We start from the raw sequence: 13,328 nt of genomic DNA on the forward strand, positions 1-13,328 counted from the left end.
TTAGACGAAACGTAAAGAAGGAAATGACCTGGAGTCACTCCCGTTTATGTCCAGGCGCCCCAGATCGACCTCACCGAGGTCAGCCAGGAGCACTCATGTCTGCTCAGGCACTCCCGACCGACCTCACCGAGGCTGGCCAGGAGCACCCATGTCTTCCCAGGAGCCCCCGACTGACCTCACCGAGGCCGGCCAGAAGGAACCAGGAGACAGCAGCAGAAAACCCCAAAATGTTAGTTCCTGGAGAAGATGTAACCCCCCTCCATTGATGCTTCACCAACTGCAATGGCCCCTTAACTTCATGGCCATAAACGAGTTCAAAGAGTGAAAACCCCAAACTAGGATGAGGTACAGCCCTGTAGGCAAAAAGCAACTGCTGCAACACTAGGGTCCAATCATTGGAGTGCTTATTCACAAATTTACGTATCATGGCCCCCAAAGTTCCATTAAACTTCTCCACTAGGCCATTCATTTGATGGTGGTAAGGGGTGGCAACCAAGTGGTTCACCCCATGAGCTTCCCAAAGACGTTTCATGGTCCCGGTCAGGAAGTTAGTAAGGATCTGTAAGGATGTTGGAGGGCCAACTTCTCCTGGTAAAAATTTCTGCCAATGCTTGGCTCATGCTTTTAGCCCTGGTGTTACTTAGAGCTACTGCTTCTGGCCATTGAGTGGCAAAATCCATTAAGATCAGTACAGATTTCCTCTGGGTGTCTTCTTAGGGAAAGGACCCAGAATATCCACAGCTACACACTGAAATGGAACCTCAATTATGGGGAGTGGCTGGAGAGGGGCCTTGACCTGGTCTTGGGGCTTTCCCACCCTCTGGCACACTTCACAAGACCAGACATAGGTAGAAATATCCTTGCCCATTCCCTCCCAGTGGAATGACTTTCCCAGATGGTCTTTTGTCCTATTCACCCAGCATGGCCACTAGGGTGATCGTGGACTAAGCTCAAGAGCTTTTCCCTATTCTTAGTTGGGACTACCAACTGTCTCTGAGGATGCCAGTCCTCCTTGTGCCCATTCCTTGTATAAGAGTCCTCCTACAACAAACCTGGATCTATTAGAAGAGCTGAGAGGGGGTGGGTTGCTCCATGCCACCATCCAAGCTCCCTTGAGGCTTTCATCCACTTCCTGCTCTGCCTGAAACTGCTTTCTTGATGCTGGATACATTAGTTCCTCGCTGGATTGTGGACTTGGGCTTGGTTCCACTGGAAGAGATACAGGGGATAGGGGTGTCTTCGTCAACTATGAACTGCTCTCCACTGGTGCACTAGGTTGTATTTCAAGCTCCGGATGAGCATCTTGCACCAGTTTAGCTGCTGCTGCTGCTGCAAGCGCAGGCTCTGTGGCGCCCCTTGGTGCTGGCTCCCTTGACTCTAGTGGGGTTGCAAGCATGGGCTCTTGTGCTGACTGCTCTACCAGTTCCGATCCTTGGGTTGGTTATGGCTGGGTCCCAGGAACTGGATCTACAACCACTGCAATAGACTCTGATCTGGGGTCTAGTTCCACCACCTCTGGCTGTGTCCCCAGACCTGTGGTATCCGGGGACACAGACTAGGTCCTTGTAGGAGGCTCAGGAATGGAGTTAGGTGTGGTGGCCTGTTTAGCCTGGCTGCAGGTGACCATCTCCACCCTTTTTGTTTGCCTCACATGGATGGCTAAGTCTTCTCCCAGCAGCATGAGAATGAGATAATCGTCATAGACTGCAAAGGTCCGTATTCCTGACCAGCCCTTGTACTGGACAGGCAACTTGTCTGTATGCAAGTTAAAAGAGCTGGCCTTAAAGGGTAGCACTGTCACTTGGGCCTCTGGGTTGATGAATATGGGGTCTGCCAGGGATTGGTGGATAGCTGACACCTGTGCTCCAATGTCTTTCCACACAGTAATCTTCCTCTCACCCATACTCACAGTTTCCCTTCACCCTGGGGGTATTTGTGAGGTATCTGGGCCTGAAGGCTCTTGGTGGGACCCCAGGGTGATGAGTTGCAGTTGACTGGTGCTCTTGGGGCAGTTGGCCTTCACATGCCCCAGCTCATAACATTTAAAGCATCACCCTGATGACTGTGGGCTGGGGCGAGTTGCGTGGTTGGAGAGTAGGTGGTGGGACGAGAGGGCATCTGGGGTCTCCCTGGCTCTGTGGAGGGTTCCTCCTTGTGAGATGGGGCCTTGGGCTGACTCTGATAGTGGGGTGTCGTCTCGGGTTGCCCCTTCTGGTATCCCCACCAACTGCTACTAGCTTTCTTCTTCTCTGCCATCTCCACCCATTTGGCTCCGATTTCCCCCTCCTCGATTACAGTTTTGGGATGTACCTTTCTGTTTCCTCAGGAAGCCCTCTAAGAACTGCTCCATACGTATTAGGAGAGACAGATCTTCCAGAGACTTAACATTTGCTCCTGATATCCAGGCATCCCAATTTTTTTTACAATGTGGTCGGTGTGTCAGGAAAATGCCACATTTGGTTTCCACCTTAGGGCTCTGAACCACCAACGGGCATGCTCAGATGTTAGTCCCATCCTAATTCTGGCCTTTTGTTTAAAAAGTTTGTACTCGTTCATGTGTTCTTTAGGCATTTCAGCTGCCACCTCTGCTAAGGGTCCACTGAATTGTGGCCTCAGTGCCATCAAATACTGATCTGTAGAGATGTTGTATCCAAGGCAGGCCCTTCCAAAATTTTCTGAGGTGTCTGTATCATTGCCTACCTTGTAAGTGGAGAATTTCTTGGAACGGGGAGCGGTACCTGGAGGAGGACTGTTAAGGCTACTTGACTGACCCAGCTTAGCCCTTTCTAAGTGGCAGCTCTGTCATGGCTTCTAAGCACTTCGCTGCCATTTCCACCTCCAAGCGCTTCACCTCTCTTCTCTTCTCCGCCTCCAAGTGCTTCTCCTCTGCTTCCAAGCGCTTCTCCTCTGCGTCTGCCTCCAAGCGCTTCTTCTATGGGAAGAAATTCCTGTCTTCCGCAGTTAGAACTTGTCTAGGTTAAGGGCATCCCTCCATCTTGGCACCTGGATCTCGGGTTGGGGAGGACTGACCATTCCCTCTGGGGAAATCTCTGGCCCCAAATCCACTCCCTGCATTTCTGATATGGAGCTGGATGTCTGGGCTTGATCTGGGTCTGTCTTCTCTGTGGTGTGCTGCTTTGGGAAGACTGGTTGCTCTAGGGTTTTGGTGCCCAACCACAACCTCATGCACAGGGCTGCCCTACTCTAGCCTAGCTATTTTGTTGCCATGAAGCTAGAAAAAAAATAAACTGCTTGTTGGACTCCCTGGTTCTGCAGGCTGAATCCTTTGTGTGTCTGTTCCCCCTCAGGCAGCAAAGAAAAGAAAAAACAACACAACTCCCTGGCTTTGCAGGTTGCCAAAAGGAAAAATGTGTTGTTTTAAAATCCTGAGGTCTGTGCCTCTCATTCAAAATGATCCCACCTCTCTGCCACCATGTCAAGGCTGATTCCCCACTCTGACACTTTGAGTGCAGAAGGTGGGGGCCCACAGGGATTCTAAAAATTAATACTGGCCACTCCAGGCTTGTATTAAACTCCTAAGGTTACAGCTTTTCTCTGACCTTGGATTGGTAGATGATGCCACCACTCAAGTGCAGAACCCCTTTGAGAGCCAAGGAAGGCACACTTTGGAATTTCTTCCTGTGGGGTACCCTCAAGTCCTTTCATCCCCTCTCTGGGGAAGAGCTGAAAAAGAAAGAAAGAACAAAAAAAAGAAATCAGCTGTTGCCACCAGCTAATTAAACAGCATGCACAAACCTCTTAAGACAGAAAAATTCAATTCCATTCTTAAAAATGGTAAATTTTATTAATAAAATAAAGGAAAGAAAATACATCTGGGAATACATTTGGCTATTGCTAGATTTTAAAAGAGCAAACTACAAGGATTAATCACCAAGAATAGCTTTCTTGAGGTCCAGTTTAAAGGTTACAAGGAAAACAAATGCACCTGGGGCTAGCACAGAGGAAGCCACAAGCCATAACAAAATAAAAGGGATAAACCTAATTGTGTCTTCCTAGACATTTTCTGATCTACTTACATATCTGGGGTTTTAGGTGAGTAGTTTCTAGGTATGATACTCATGACTTTTTCATACCTGGCCCAAGCTTCTTACAGGATAGCTGCTGCCCTGTCCACCTTTTCCCAGTAGAACAATAACAGACGGACAAAAGGAGAGGTTTTTTTTCAATGTTAAAAAGTTCTAGCCTTCCCACTAGCTCTTTCTGCCAGGTGCCCAATCACTCCCTTTTACCTATGCATAGCAGTGAGACTTTTTAACCCTTTACAGGTAGAGCAATTAGGGAACAGCTACTAAGAGGGATTTTATAGCTACTGGCTGGCTGGGTGTCCATAAAAGGGAGCTTCCCCCCTGCCTTTTTCATTTATCACAACTTCAAACATTTTAATGGAAATTTATCAGTTTTCAGTAAAAACTAGAAACTTGAAATATTTTGGTTTGCAAAGTTTTGTTGGAAAATTTTTAAAAGAAATAAGCTTTCTGTGAACATTTTTATTTTAAAAGGCCATTTTTAATTGAAAAAATATTTTGAAAAATTTTAACCAGCTCTGCTTGTGGGAATGTAAGGGTGAGGCTGTGCCAAGAAAACCCATCAGAAAAGGCCCACTGCATAAAAAAGTTATGGGAGAAGTTTTGTCAGGTTGACACTGGCCCTTTAGGAGGGAACTGAGCCATTGCACCTGTTACTGGTCAGCTTTAAAGGCACTTGGGCCTAAGGAGACATGTGATCCTTATTACCTGCTCCCTGGTAACAGGGAGCCTGGGAAACCTAGGATTGCTAGAATTCCCTGGAAGGAGAGGGAGGGAAGCAGGAGCAACTGGTGCCAGTAGAAGGAACTGGAGAATTAAAGGGGGACAATAAAGCCCTGGGAGCTGTAGCCCAGGGTGAGCTGAGGAATTGTGTTTTTGTTGATCTGACTGAAGTTTGGACAATAAAATTACATAAAAGAGACTGTAGTTGTGTCAGTAAGTCCTTAGCAAGCTGGAGAGGAGCTGCGACAGGGCAAAACCATGGTTCTGTTGCATTACACTGATGATGCAGAGATGTTGGACCTCTTCTGATCCAGAATACATTAGGTAAAGTATATTTAAAAAGTGGAATGGGGTGCAATACGTGTAGGGTCAGTGTTGAGGTGCTTTATGCACAATCCTACTGGGGTCATTACCAGCTGAGGAAAGGGGTGCACTGAGGAATTCTTTGCCTGCACTCAGAGGCACACTGTGGATAACACCACCCTGCACATAAGGGCAAATAAGGAGTCTATGGACCTCCCATATCTATTAAGGGTGATGATGAGGTGTCAGCCATGGGCAACAATCTCCTTACATGAGAATCATTGTAGGGAAACCAAGGCCATGTCCTCAAAGAGGAGGAGAGACAAAGGGATAAAAAAAATCATCTTTCTTCTGGCAAGCCTGTGGACAGCCCACAAGCTCCTATGCAAGGACTTCATCTGGACAAGTTACACTGCTTGCAGATGCTATACAAATTCAATTACACTGAATATTAACACAGTGCTTTAGTCAAATTGCACAGTGCCTGTCTCAAATGAGTAATTGCTTCAATATTCTATTATAAACACCCAGCCATATTTCAGTGTGCCTGAAGCTAGTTTGGACTGAGCACTGCCTTGTAACTACTCTCCCTAAATGTTTCTCTTAATTATTTTGAGTCCCCCAGACAACCTTGGGGCTTTCTTTCCCCACTCCTGTCTTCTAACCTGGTTGACTTGGTTCAGAAAAGACTGAAAATGAGTTATAATGAATGTATGTTTTATATATGTGTTAACTTAGCACTGATAAAAGAGGTTGCATTAAAAACACCAGAGACTAATGCCTTTTAAATTTATCCACATAAAAAAGGACAGACTAACCAGTGACAATGCAGCTTGTTGGACGCACATAGACTTCCAATGCACCTTAATTCTATCTGGAGCAGCACTCTTTAGTTCAACACTCCACGTATTAGCTGTATTTGGTCTTCTCTGACAAGAGCACCAGTTAAGGTAGTGATTTTGGGGATGTGGAAATTTGCCTTGTAGTACACTATCTTGTGGTTGATTCCATCATTTTTCACATGTAAAGCAGGGCTCAGTACTTGGTTTAGATAGGGACTCCTAAGTGCTGCAGGATGTCATTAGTATATTATCAACCTAGACTGGGGACCAAATCTGATTTCAGATGCCACTGATTTTGTTGGGAGCAGTATTGCCAATTCCAAGCACTGGAAAAAAAAAATCAGGAATCTGCCACTGCCTCAAAAAATCATGCATATGGCTTCAAAAACCATGAGACTTCTTAAGAAGAATACATTTTGGGTTATTATTATTTTCCACCTGGTTTCTGAGCCTTTCATTTTCCAGTTTTTCTTCCACAATCAAGAGGGCTAGAAATTTACTTTTTAAAAAAGTGAAAGCTGAGTGTCTTGTAGAGACCCATGTCTCCAGAAGCTGGGGCTTGAAGAAAAACACCAAATATCACAAGACTTATGATAATATCATTGAGAGCTAAAATCGTCAACACTGTGAGAGAAGGATCAGTCTTTAAGTAAACAAACAGAGCACTGCATCCCAATCAGCACACAGCTGTGGCCCATGTGACAGCCTCAGGGTCATACAGGCATTGTATATATTGTGTGGCTGCAGTCCACATAACACACAGAGAGCTGCATATGCAGCCACAATGGTAAATATGTTAGAACCACTGGTTTAGAGCTAGGGTGATCATACATCCCATTTTGGCTGGGACAGTTCCTTCTTAAAGCCCTGTCCCACCATCCTGACTTTTGTTTTTTCCCAAAAGCGGGCATTTGTCCTGTGTGTTCTTACCAACTGACAAATGCTCACTTTTGTCAAAAAAAGCGGGGTGCAGAGGAACATGCAGGAGGCAAGCAGTGATACCAGCTCAGTGCCAGAAAGGGAAGCACGGGGCAGCCAGGGCTCAAGTGAGCTGCAATGCCAGTCAGAGTCTCGCTGGGAGCGGGCAGACAGGGCTTGTGTGAGCAGCGACGCCAGACCTGTAACGGGGGCGGGGCACTCGGGTGAGCGGCTTGGGCTGGAGGGGGAAGTTCTGACTAACCCCATGCAGGGGAGGGGGAGCACGCACTTGCTCTCAGTGGGGGAAGGGGGCTCATATGAGCAGCTCAGGCCAGCCCCCGGGGGGAAGAGAGGGCCATGCTGAACAAAACAAAATGGAGGGGGCGTGAATAAATTCCAGACTGGAACTTGCCTTGGCAGGGTGCAAAAGGGAGGAGCCCTGCATGGGCTGGGAAGCATCATGTCTGAGGGAACGAGTGCTGCATCACACACTGGGAAGCCTGGTCTCTGGGGGAGCAAGGCGCTAGCCCTGCCTGACAAACGGGGTAGTCCGGCACTGCAGACCGGGGGCACTTGAGAAATCCAGGGTTCCCGACCCCTGCAACATTGACCAGCAGGCTGGCACTGTTGGAAGTTGTGAAGCTCGCACTCCCGGAGCCGTGTGATGCTGCGAACCCCTGGCTGTCTGTACAGCCAGAGGCAGTTCCTGGCTCTAGTGTCTCTGACGGAGATGTCAGGGTGCTCGGGCAACAGCGAAGCGCCCAGGCATGCTTGGCCGGGAGAGCCCCGCGCTCAGAGTACAAACGAAAAGACATCCCCGCTCGCGCACAACATGGTGGTCCCCACGCCCCATGGCTTTTACCTCTGCAGCCCCGCCCCCGCGCCTCCTTTAGACCTCGCCCACTGCGCGCTCTGCTCGCCGCCATATTGTGGCTCTACGCACTTGCTTTTCCTTTAGATCCTCCCCTTTTCGGATGCCTTTTCTCGCGAGAGGCGGGTGCTCGAGCGCACTCTCCCCCTCCCCTTTTCGGAGCAGGTTCTCGCGGAAGCGATGGAGTTTATGGGGTAGTTCTCGCGAGATCCGGTTGCCTTGGCTCCCCGTAGCTATAGCAGCGAGGGGGGTGGGACGAAGCGAGCGAGGATGTTGCAGGCTCCGGTGGGACGCGTCTCTGGCGGATGAGTAGTTACGGCAAGTGCTAACTTCCATGAGACCGCGCGGGGTGGGGAGCCTCCCTTCGCCTGGGCGCCCCGACGCACCTTGGGAGAGGAGCCTGGCGGACCTGACCCTCCTGTCAGAGGGGAGCCCGTACACCCAGTTACAGGGTGCTGGGCCCGTTCCTCCCCATCCCAGCCCTGGGGAAAACAGCGACCCCCTGCCCCTATCCCCGGGGAGAACTGCCTCAGAGCAACGAGCCTGTCCTGGGTGGGAGCCCCCAGGAACAGTTGCCGTCCCAGCAATGCCGTATCCTAGGGCCCCTCGAGAGAGAGTGGGGAGAAAGAGGCAAGAGGCGCCGGGAGGGGCTTCTTGGGGAGCTGGTGGGCTCGGCAGTGGCGGTACCCCAGGCGGTGAGTGTGTGCGAGGAGTCTAGCGCCCACGGACCACGCAGGGCAAGAGGTCGGTGGGTGCTAGTGCAGTGGGACACTACGGGAGAATCAGTAATATGGGGTGCAAGGGGTGTCAGTAACAGGTGAGGGTTAAGGGCAGTTAGTCTGTAAGCAGGACTGAGAGATGAAGCCGGGAAATGAGTGCTGGCACTGGGGTGTTGCAGCCTGCTGCTGTACAGCAGTTCTGATTCAGTGCTCAGGAGCAAAATAATCCCATGTTTTACACATTCACAAAAACATGGGTTTTTCTTTCTGTTTTTATTGAGCAGTAAAAATGCTCAGAATCTGACTTTTAAAAGTGAGGGGAAAGCCACTAATAAACTGTCAAGCTCTTTAAATCAGTTTCAGCATGACATGGAACCCATTTGCGGGAGTGAATTCAGCCCCTGAATAAGTAGGTGGAAATCAATGGGAGTTGTGTTTATACCAAGGCTGAAATGTTGCATGGCTCTAACCTGCATTCAGATTGCAGGTGAGAAGAGTTATGTGTATGTTTAAGTTACGAATTTGGTGAGCTGCTGGGAGTCAGTAACAAACAAACTAAAAAAAAAAAAGTCCAGAAGCTAAGAACATCTGCTAGCAGGAGGGAATTTTGACGTTAGCATCACTGCTGTTAAATTTCATTGGTTAGCAATTAATTTTTGATAAACAAAACTGCTGAATAAGTTCTGGATTGAAAGAAACTAGTTAAAAACTAGAGGCTTGTTTCCTCCTTTTGCATTGAACCAAGGAATGAAAAAAATGGCTTCTCTGAAGGGGAGAAAGCTGTCTGGCTTTGTGGGGTATGATTTTGTTTGAATCTGTTTTTTCTGTGAGAAGATTATGGCTGTTTTCTGATCTTTGGGGATTAGAGTCCTAAAAATAAACCAAAACAATGCACCTCATGCGCTCAAAAAGTTACACACATGGTTTTCTGCTGCCTTTGTGAATGAAGAGAGAAGCTTTTATGGGTGTTAAAGGGGTAGAAGTGGGTGGTTGTGTATGTAAATTTTCAGGTAGTTTTTGGTATTACAGAGCAAACTAAGGTGCAGTAATTATGAAGAGGTATACAAATTAAACGGAAAATATACAAAAACTTTCATTATATTATCTCTGGGGCAATTTGAAAGAAATATGTATTTTTAGAATAATTCTGAAAACAAGTTTCTTTAAACCTACATTACTGTTCATTCTCAGAAAAGGAACTAAAACTGAAAGATTCCTTGCTGCTATAGATTGGATATGGAATAGCACTTTAATATCATTTGAAAATGATAAATGCAGAATTAACAATGACTGACTGTTTTTCTCTCTAGAAGGAAAATAAATTGTGGAAGTACTGAAAATTAAATTGGTGAAATAATGGGTAACTTGAACAAGAAAGTTTTAAAATATAATTGACAAAGAACACAACATGAGCTAAAATAATTTGGAACTGGTCCATGAAGAGCAGCTCTCATTTAGGAGGTTAAACTAGTAATGGATAAGATCTCCAGATTGGACTCTCCAAGAACTCTGCTGCAGTACCTAAATTTTGTATTGCATATTCATTTGTATTGAATTAAATATTTGTCCTCCAGCTCTGTTCACCTCTAGGTGGTGCCTGTCAGGCAGGTTTGGGTCACATTGCTCACTGAATCTTCCTCCCTCCCCTCTCCGTCAAACTTGCTTGCAGTTACAGTCTTAGTAGAGAGTTGTGTAATTTTGTTTTGTTTACACTAGTGACCAGATGAAGGAGAATCTAGCTCAATACCCTGTAGCCAGTACAGGCAAAAACGTGTTATGCCCTCCCTACATCTGTTTTGGGTTATGTAATGATGTTATTCCATTTTGGAGCTAGAGCCCCAAGTTCATTAAGATGGATAATGGAAATTTAAATCTTCTTTTATCCAACCCTCGTGCTATTGAACATTAAACCTACTTACATGAGTTTTAATACAGAATACCCTGAGTGGAGAAGGTGTTTAGTTCAAGTTGGTAAGAGCTAAAAACCTCACTATTACACTTTCAGGCTCTAGTTAACTCTCAGTTTCCCATGTTGCACTTATTTTTTGTTTTATTACAGTAGCTCCATGTGATCAGGTGTCTGGGTTGCCCACACCGAGAATGCCACACTCAGGATGCACTGCAAGAAACACAGCAGACATCCCCAAAAACTTATGGTTTATTTTATGTTAGAGTCACCAAACCAATATCAAAAGAGCTTCTGTAGTATCACACTGGTTAAAAAGAAGCCAAACACAATCCCCATTAGGCATTCCAGCCCTTGGCACCAGTCGAGGCAAACAGGTCTAATATAGTGATTTAAAAAAAAAAAGGAGAGAGTTATTGAATGGTTAGGAATCATACATACACAAATGATTTTTCAGTGTTCATAAAGCAGATTTGTAGCAGTAATGTTATATCTGCTGACTTGCAAAAGTTTTCTTGGAATTATCCCAACAGGACACAATTCAAAGGCAGCTTAGATGTAAAATCTGGTAGTCTTTCCAGGCATTTTCCCTTTGCTTTCCTATCAGAAAGTCATTTTTCTGCAGAGAAGCAAAGAAATCTGTGTGGGACATAAATTCTGCACATATGCAGAGAAGCAGAATTCCTCCAGGAGTAAAGGGAGCACTCTGCTAAACAAAAGAGAAAACGTCAACAAGAACTAAAAGAAACAGAAAGCCCTTGCATAGGAGTAGTTTGCAGTTGATAAAGGGATCTGAAAATACTTCCATCACCCATGAAGAAGTCCCTGCAATAACTGGAAGGAGAAATATCTGCAGGCTGAGCAGCAGTTGGTGGGACTGCAGATGACCAAGCCAAGTTCTGAAATGTCCATTTCACATACATGATTCACTCCTCAGAGACCCAAATAATTTAATGAACAAGCAGTACAAAGATTTAACAGAAGAAATTCTTTGTTGTAACTGGGGGCGAATAGGACATTTTCAAAATGATTATGAGAATTCTTCTAACCCAGAGGTGGGCAAACTACGGCCCTGTGGCCATACCCGGCCCTCCAGACGTTTTAATCTGGCCTTCGAGCTCCCGCCTGGAAGTGGAGTCTGGGGCTTGCCCCACTCCGGCGCACCAGGCAGTGGTCGGGGTCTTGCCCCACTCCACACGGCTCCTGGAAGCAGTGGCACATCCCCACTCCAGCTCCTATGTTGTGTGGTGTGTAGTTGCTGGTGAGTATTTGCTTCCAGTTGCTTCAGATTGGGGGGCCATCTGTAAGTGAGGACTGGCCTGTCTCCCAAGGTCTATGAGAGTGACGGATCGTCCTTCAGGATAGGTTGTAGATCCTTGATGATGCGCTGGAGAGGTTTTAGTCTGAGGCTGTAGGTGACAGCTAGTGACAGTCTGTTACTTTCTTTGTTGGGCCTGTCTTATGGTAGGTGACTTTTGGGTACCTTTCTAGCTCTATCAATCTGTTTCTTTACTTCACCAGGTGGGTATTGTAGTTTTAAGAGTGCTTGATAGAGATCCTGTAGGTGTCTCTGTCTGAGAGATTGGAGCATATGCGGTTGTATCTTAGAGTTTGGCTAGAGACAATGGATCGTGTGATGTAGTCTGGATGAAAGCTGGAGGCATGTAGGTAAGTATAGCTGTCAGTAGGTTTACGGTATAGGGTGGTGGTTGTGACCATCACTTATTTGCACTGTAGTGTCCAAGTTTAGGTTGGATATTAGGAAAAACTTTTCACTAGGAGGGCTGTGAAGCACTAGAATGGGTTACCTAGGGAGGTGGTGGAATCTCCTTCCTTAGAGGTTTTTAAGGTCAGGCTTGACAAAGCCCTTGCTGGGATGTTTTAGTTGAGAATTGGTCCTGCTTTGAGCAGGGGGTTGGACTAGGTGATCTCCTGAGGTTCCTTCCATCCCTGATATTCTATGAATGTAGCACAAGTAGTGATGGGGCGCTAGGGGACGAGAGTTGGGGAAGCATTGTTCTAAGTTAGCCATAAAAATGTTGGCATACTGTGGGGCCATGCAGGTACCCAGAGCAGTCCTGCTGACTTGAAGGTATAAATTGTCCCCAAATCTGAAATAGTTGTAGGTGAGGATAAAGTCACAAAGTTCAGCCGCCAGGTTTGCTGTGACATTATTGGGGATACTTTTCCTGATGGCTTGTAGTCCATCTTGTGTGGAATGTTGGTGTAGAGAGCTTCTACATCCATAGTGGCTAGGATGGTGTTTTCTGGAAGATCACCAATGGATTATCGTTTCCCCAGGAACATAAGAACGGCCGTACTGGGTCAGACCAAAGGTCCATCTGGCCCAGTATCTGTCTACCGACAGTGGCCAATGCCAGGTGCCCCAAAGGGAGTGAAGCTAACAGGCAATGATCAAGTGATCTCTCTCCTGCCATCCATCTCCATTCTCTGATGAACAGAGGCTAGGGACACCATTCTTTACCCTTCCTGGCTAATAGCCATTTATGGACTTAGCCACTATGAATTTATCCAGTTCCCTTTTAAACATTGTTATAGTCCCAGCCTTCACAAACCTCCTCAGGTAAGGAGTTCCACAAGTTGACTGTGCTCTGTGTGAATAAGAACTTCCTTTTATTTGTTTTAAACCTGCTACCTGTCAATTTCATTTGGTGACCCCTAGTTCTTGTATTATGGGAATAAGTAAATAACTTTTCCTTATCCACTTTCTCCACATCATTCATGATTTTATTTACCTCTATCATATCCCCCTTAGTCTCCTCTCTTCCAGGCTGAAGAGGCCTAGCCTCTTTAATCTTTCCTCAAATGGGACCCTCTCCAAACCCCTAATCATTTTAGTTGCCCTTTTCTGAACCTTTTCTAGTGCTAGAATATCTTTTTTGAGGTGAGGAGACCACATCTGTACACAGTATTCAAGATGTGGGCATACCATGGATTTATATAAGGGCAATAATATAATCTCAGTCTTATTCTCTATCC

At 46.4% G+C, this 13,328-nt stretch overlaps 1 long non-coding RNA gene across 1 annotated transcript; it reads right to left on the reverse strand.

Moving 5' to 3' along the window:
* Positions 1-815: 815 nt before the first annotated feature.
* Positions 816-7,778, reverse strand: LOC115654233. The gene is made up of 3 exons (XR_004001139.1): positions 7,695-7,778; positions 3,561-3,684; positions 816-1,209 (listed from the first exon to the last, which is right to left on the reverse strand). It is a non-coding gene; the product is annotated as an uncharacterized LOC115654233 (long non-coding RNA).
* Between the last annotated feature and the right edge of the window lie 5,550 nt (positions 7,779-13,328).

Source organism: Gopherus evgoodei, chromosome 7 (genome assembly GCF_007399415.2).
Source record: "Gopherus evgoodei ecotype Sinaloan lineage chromosome 7, rGopEvg1_v1.p, whole genome shotgun sequence".
NCBI lineage: Eukaryota > Metazoa > Chordata > Testudines > Testudinidae > Gopherus > Gopherus evgoodei.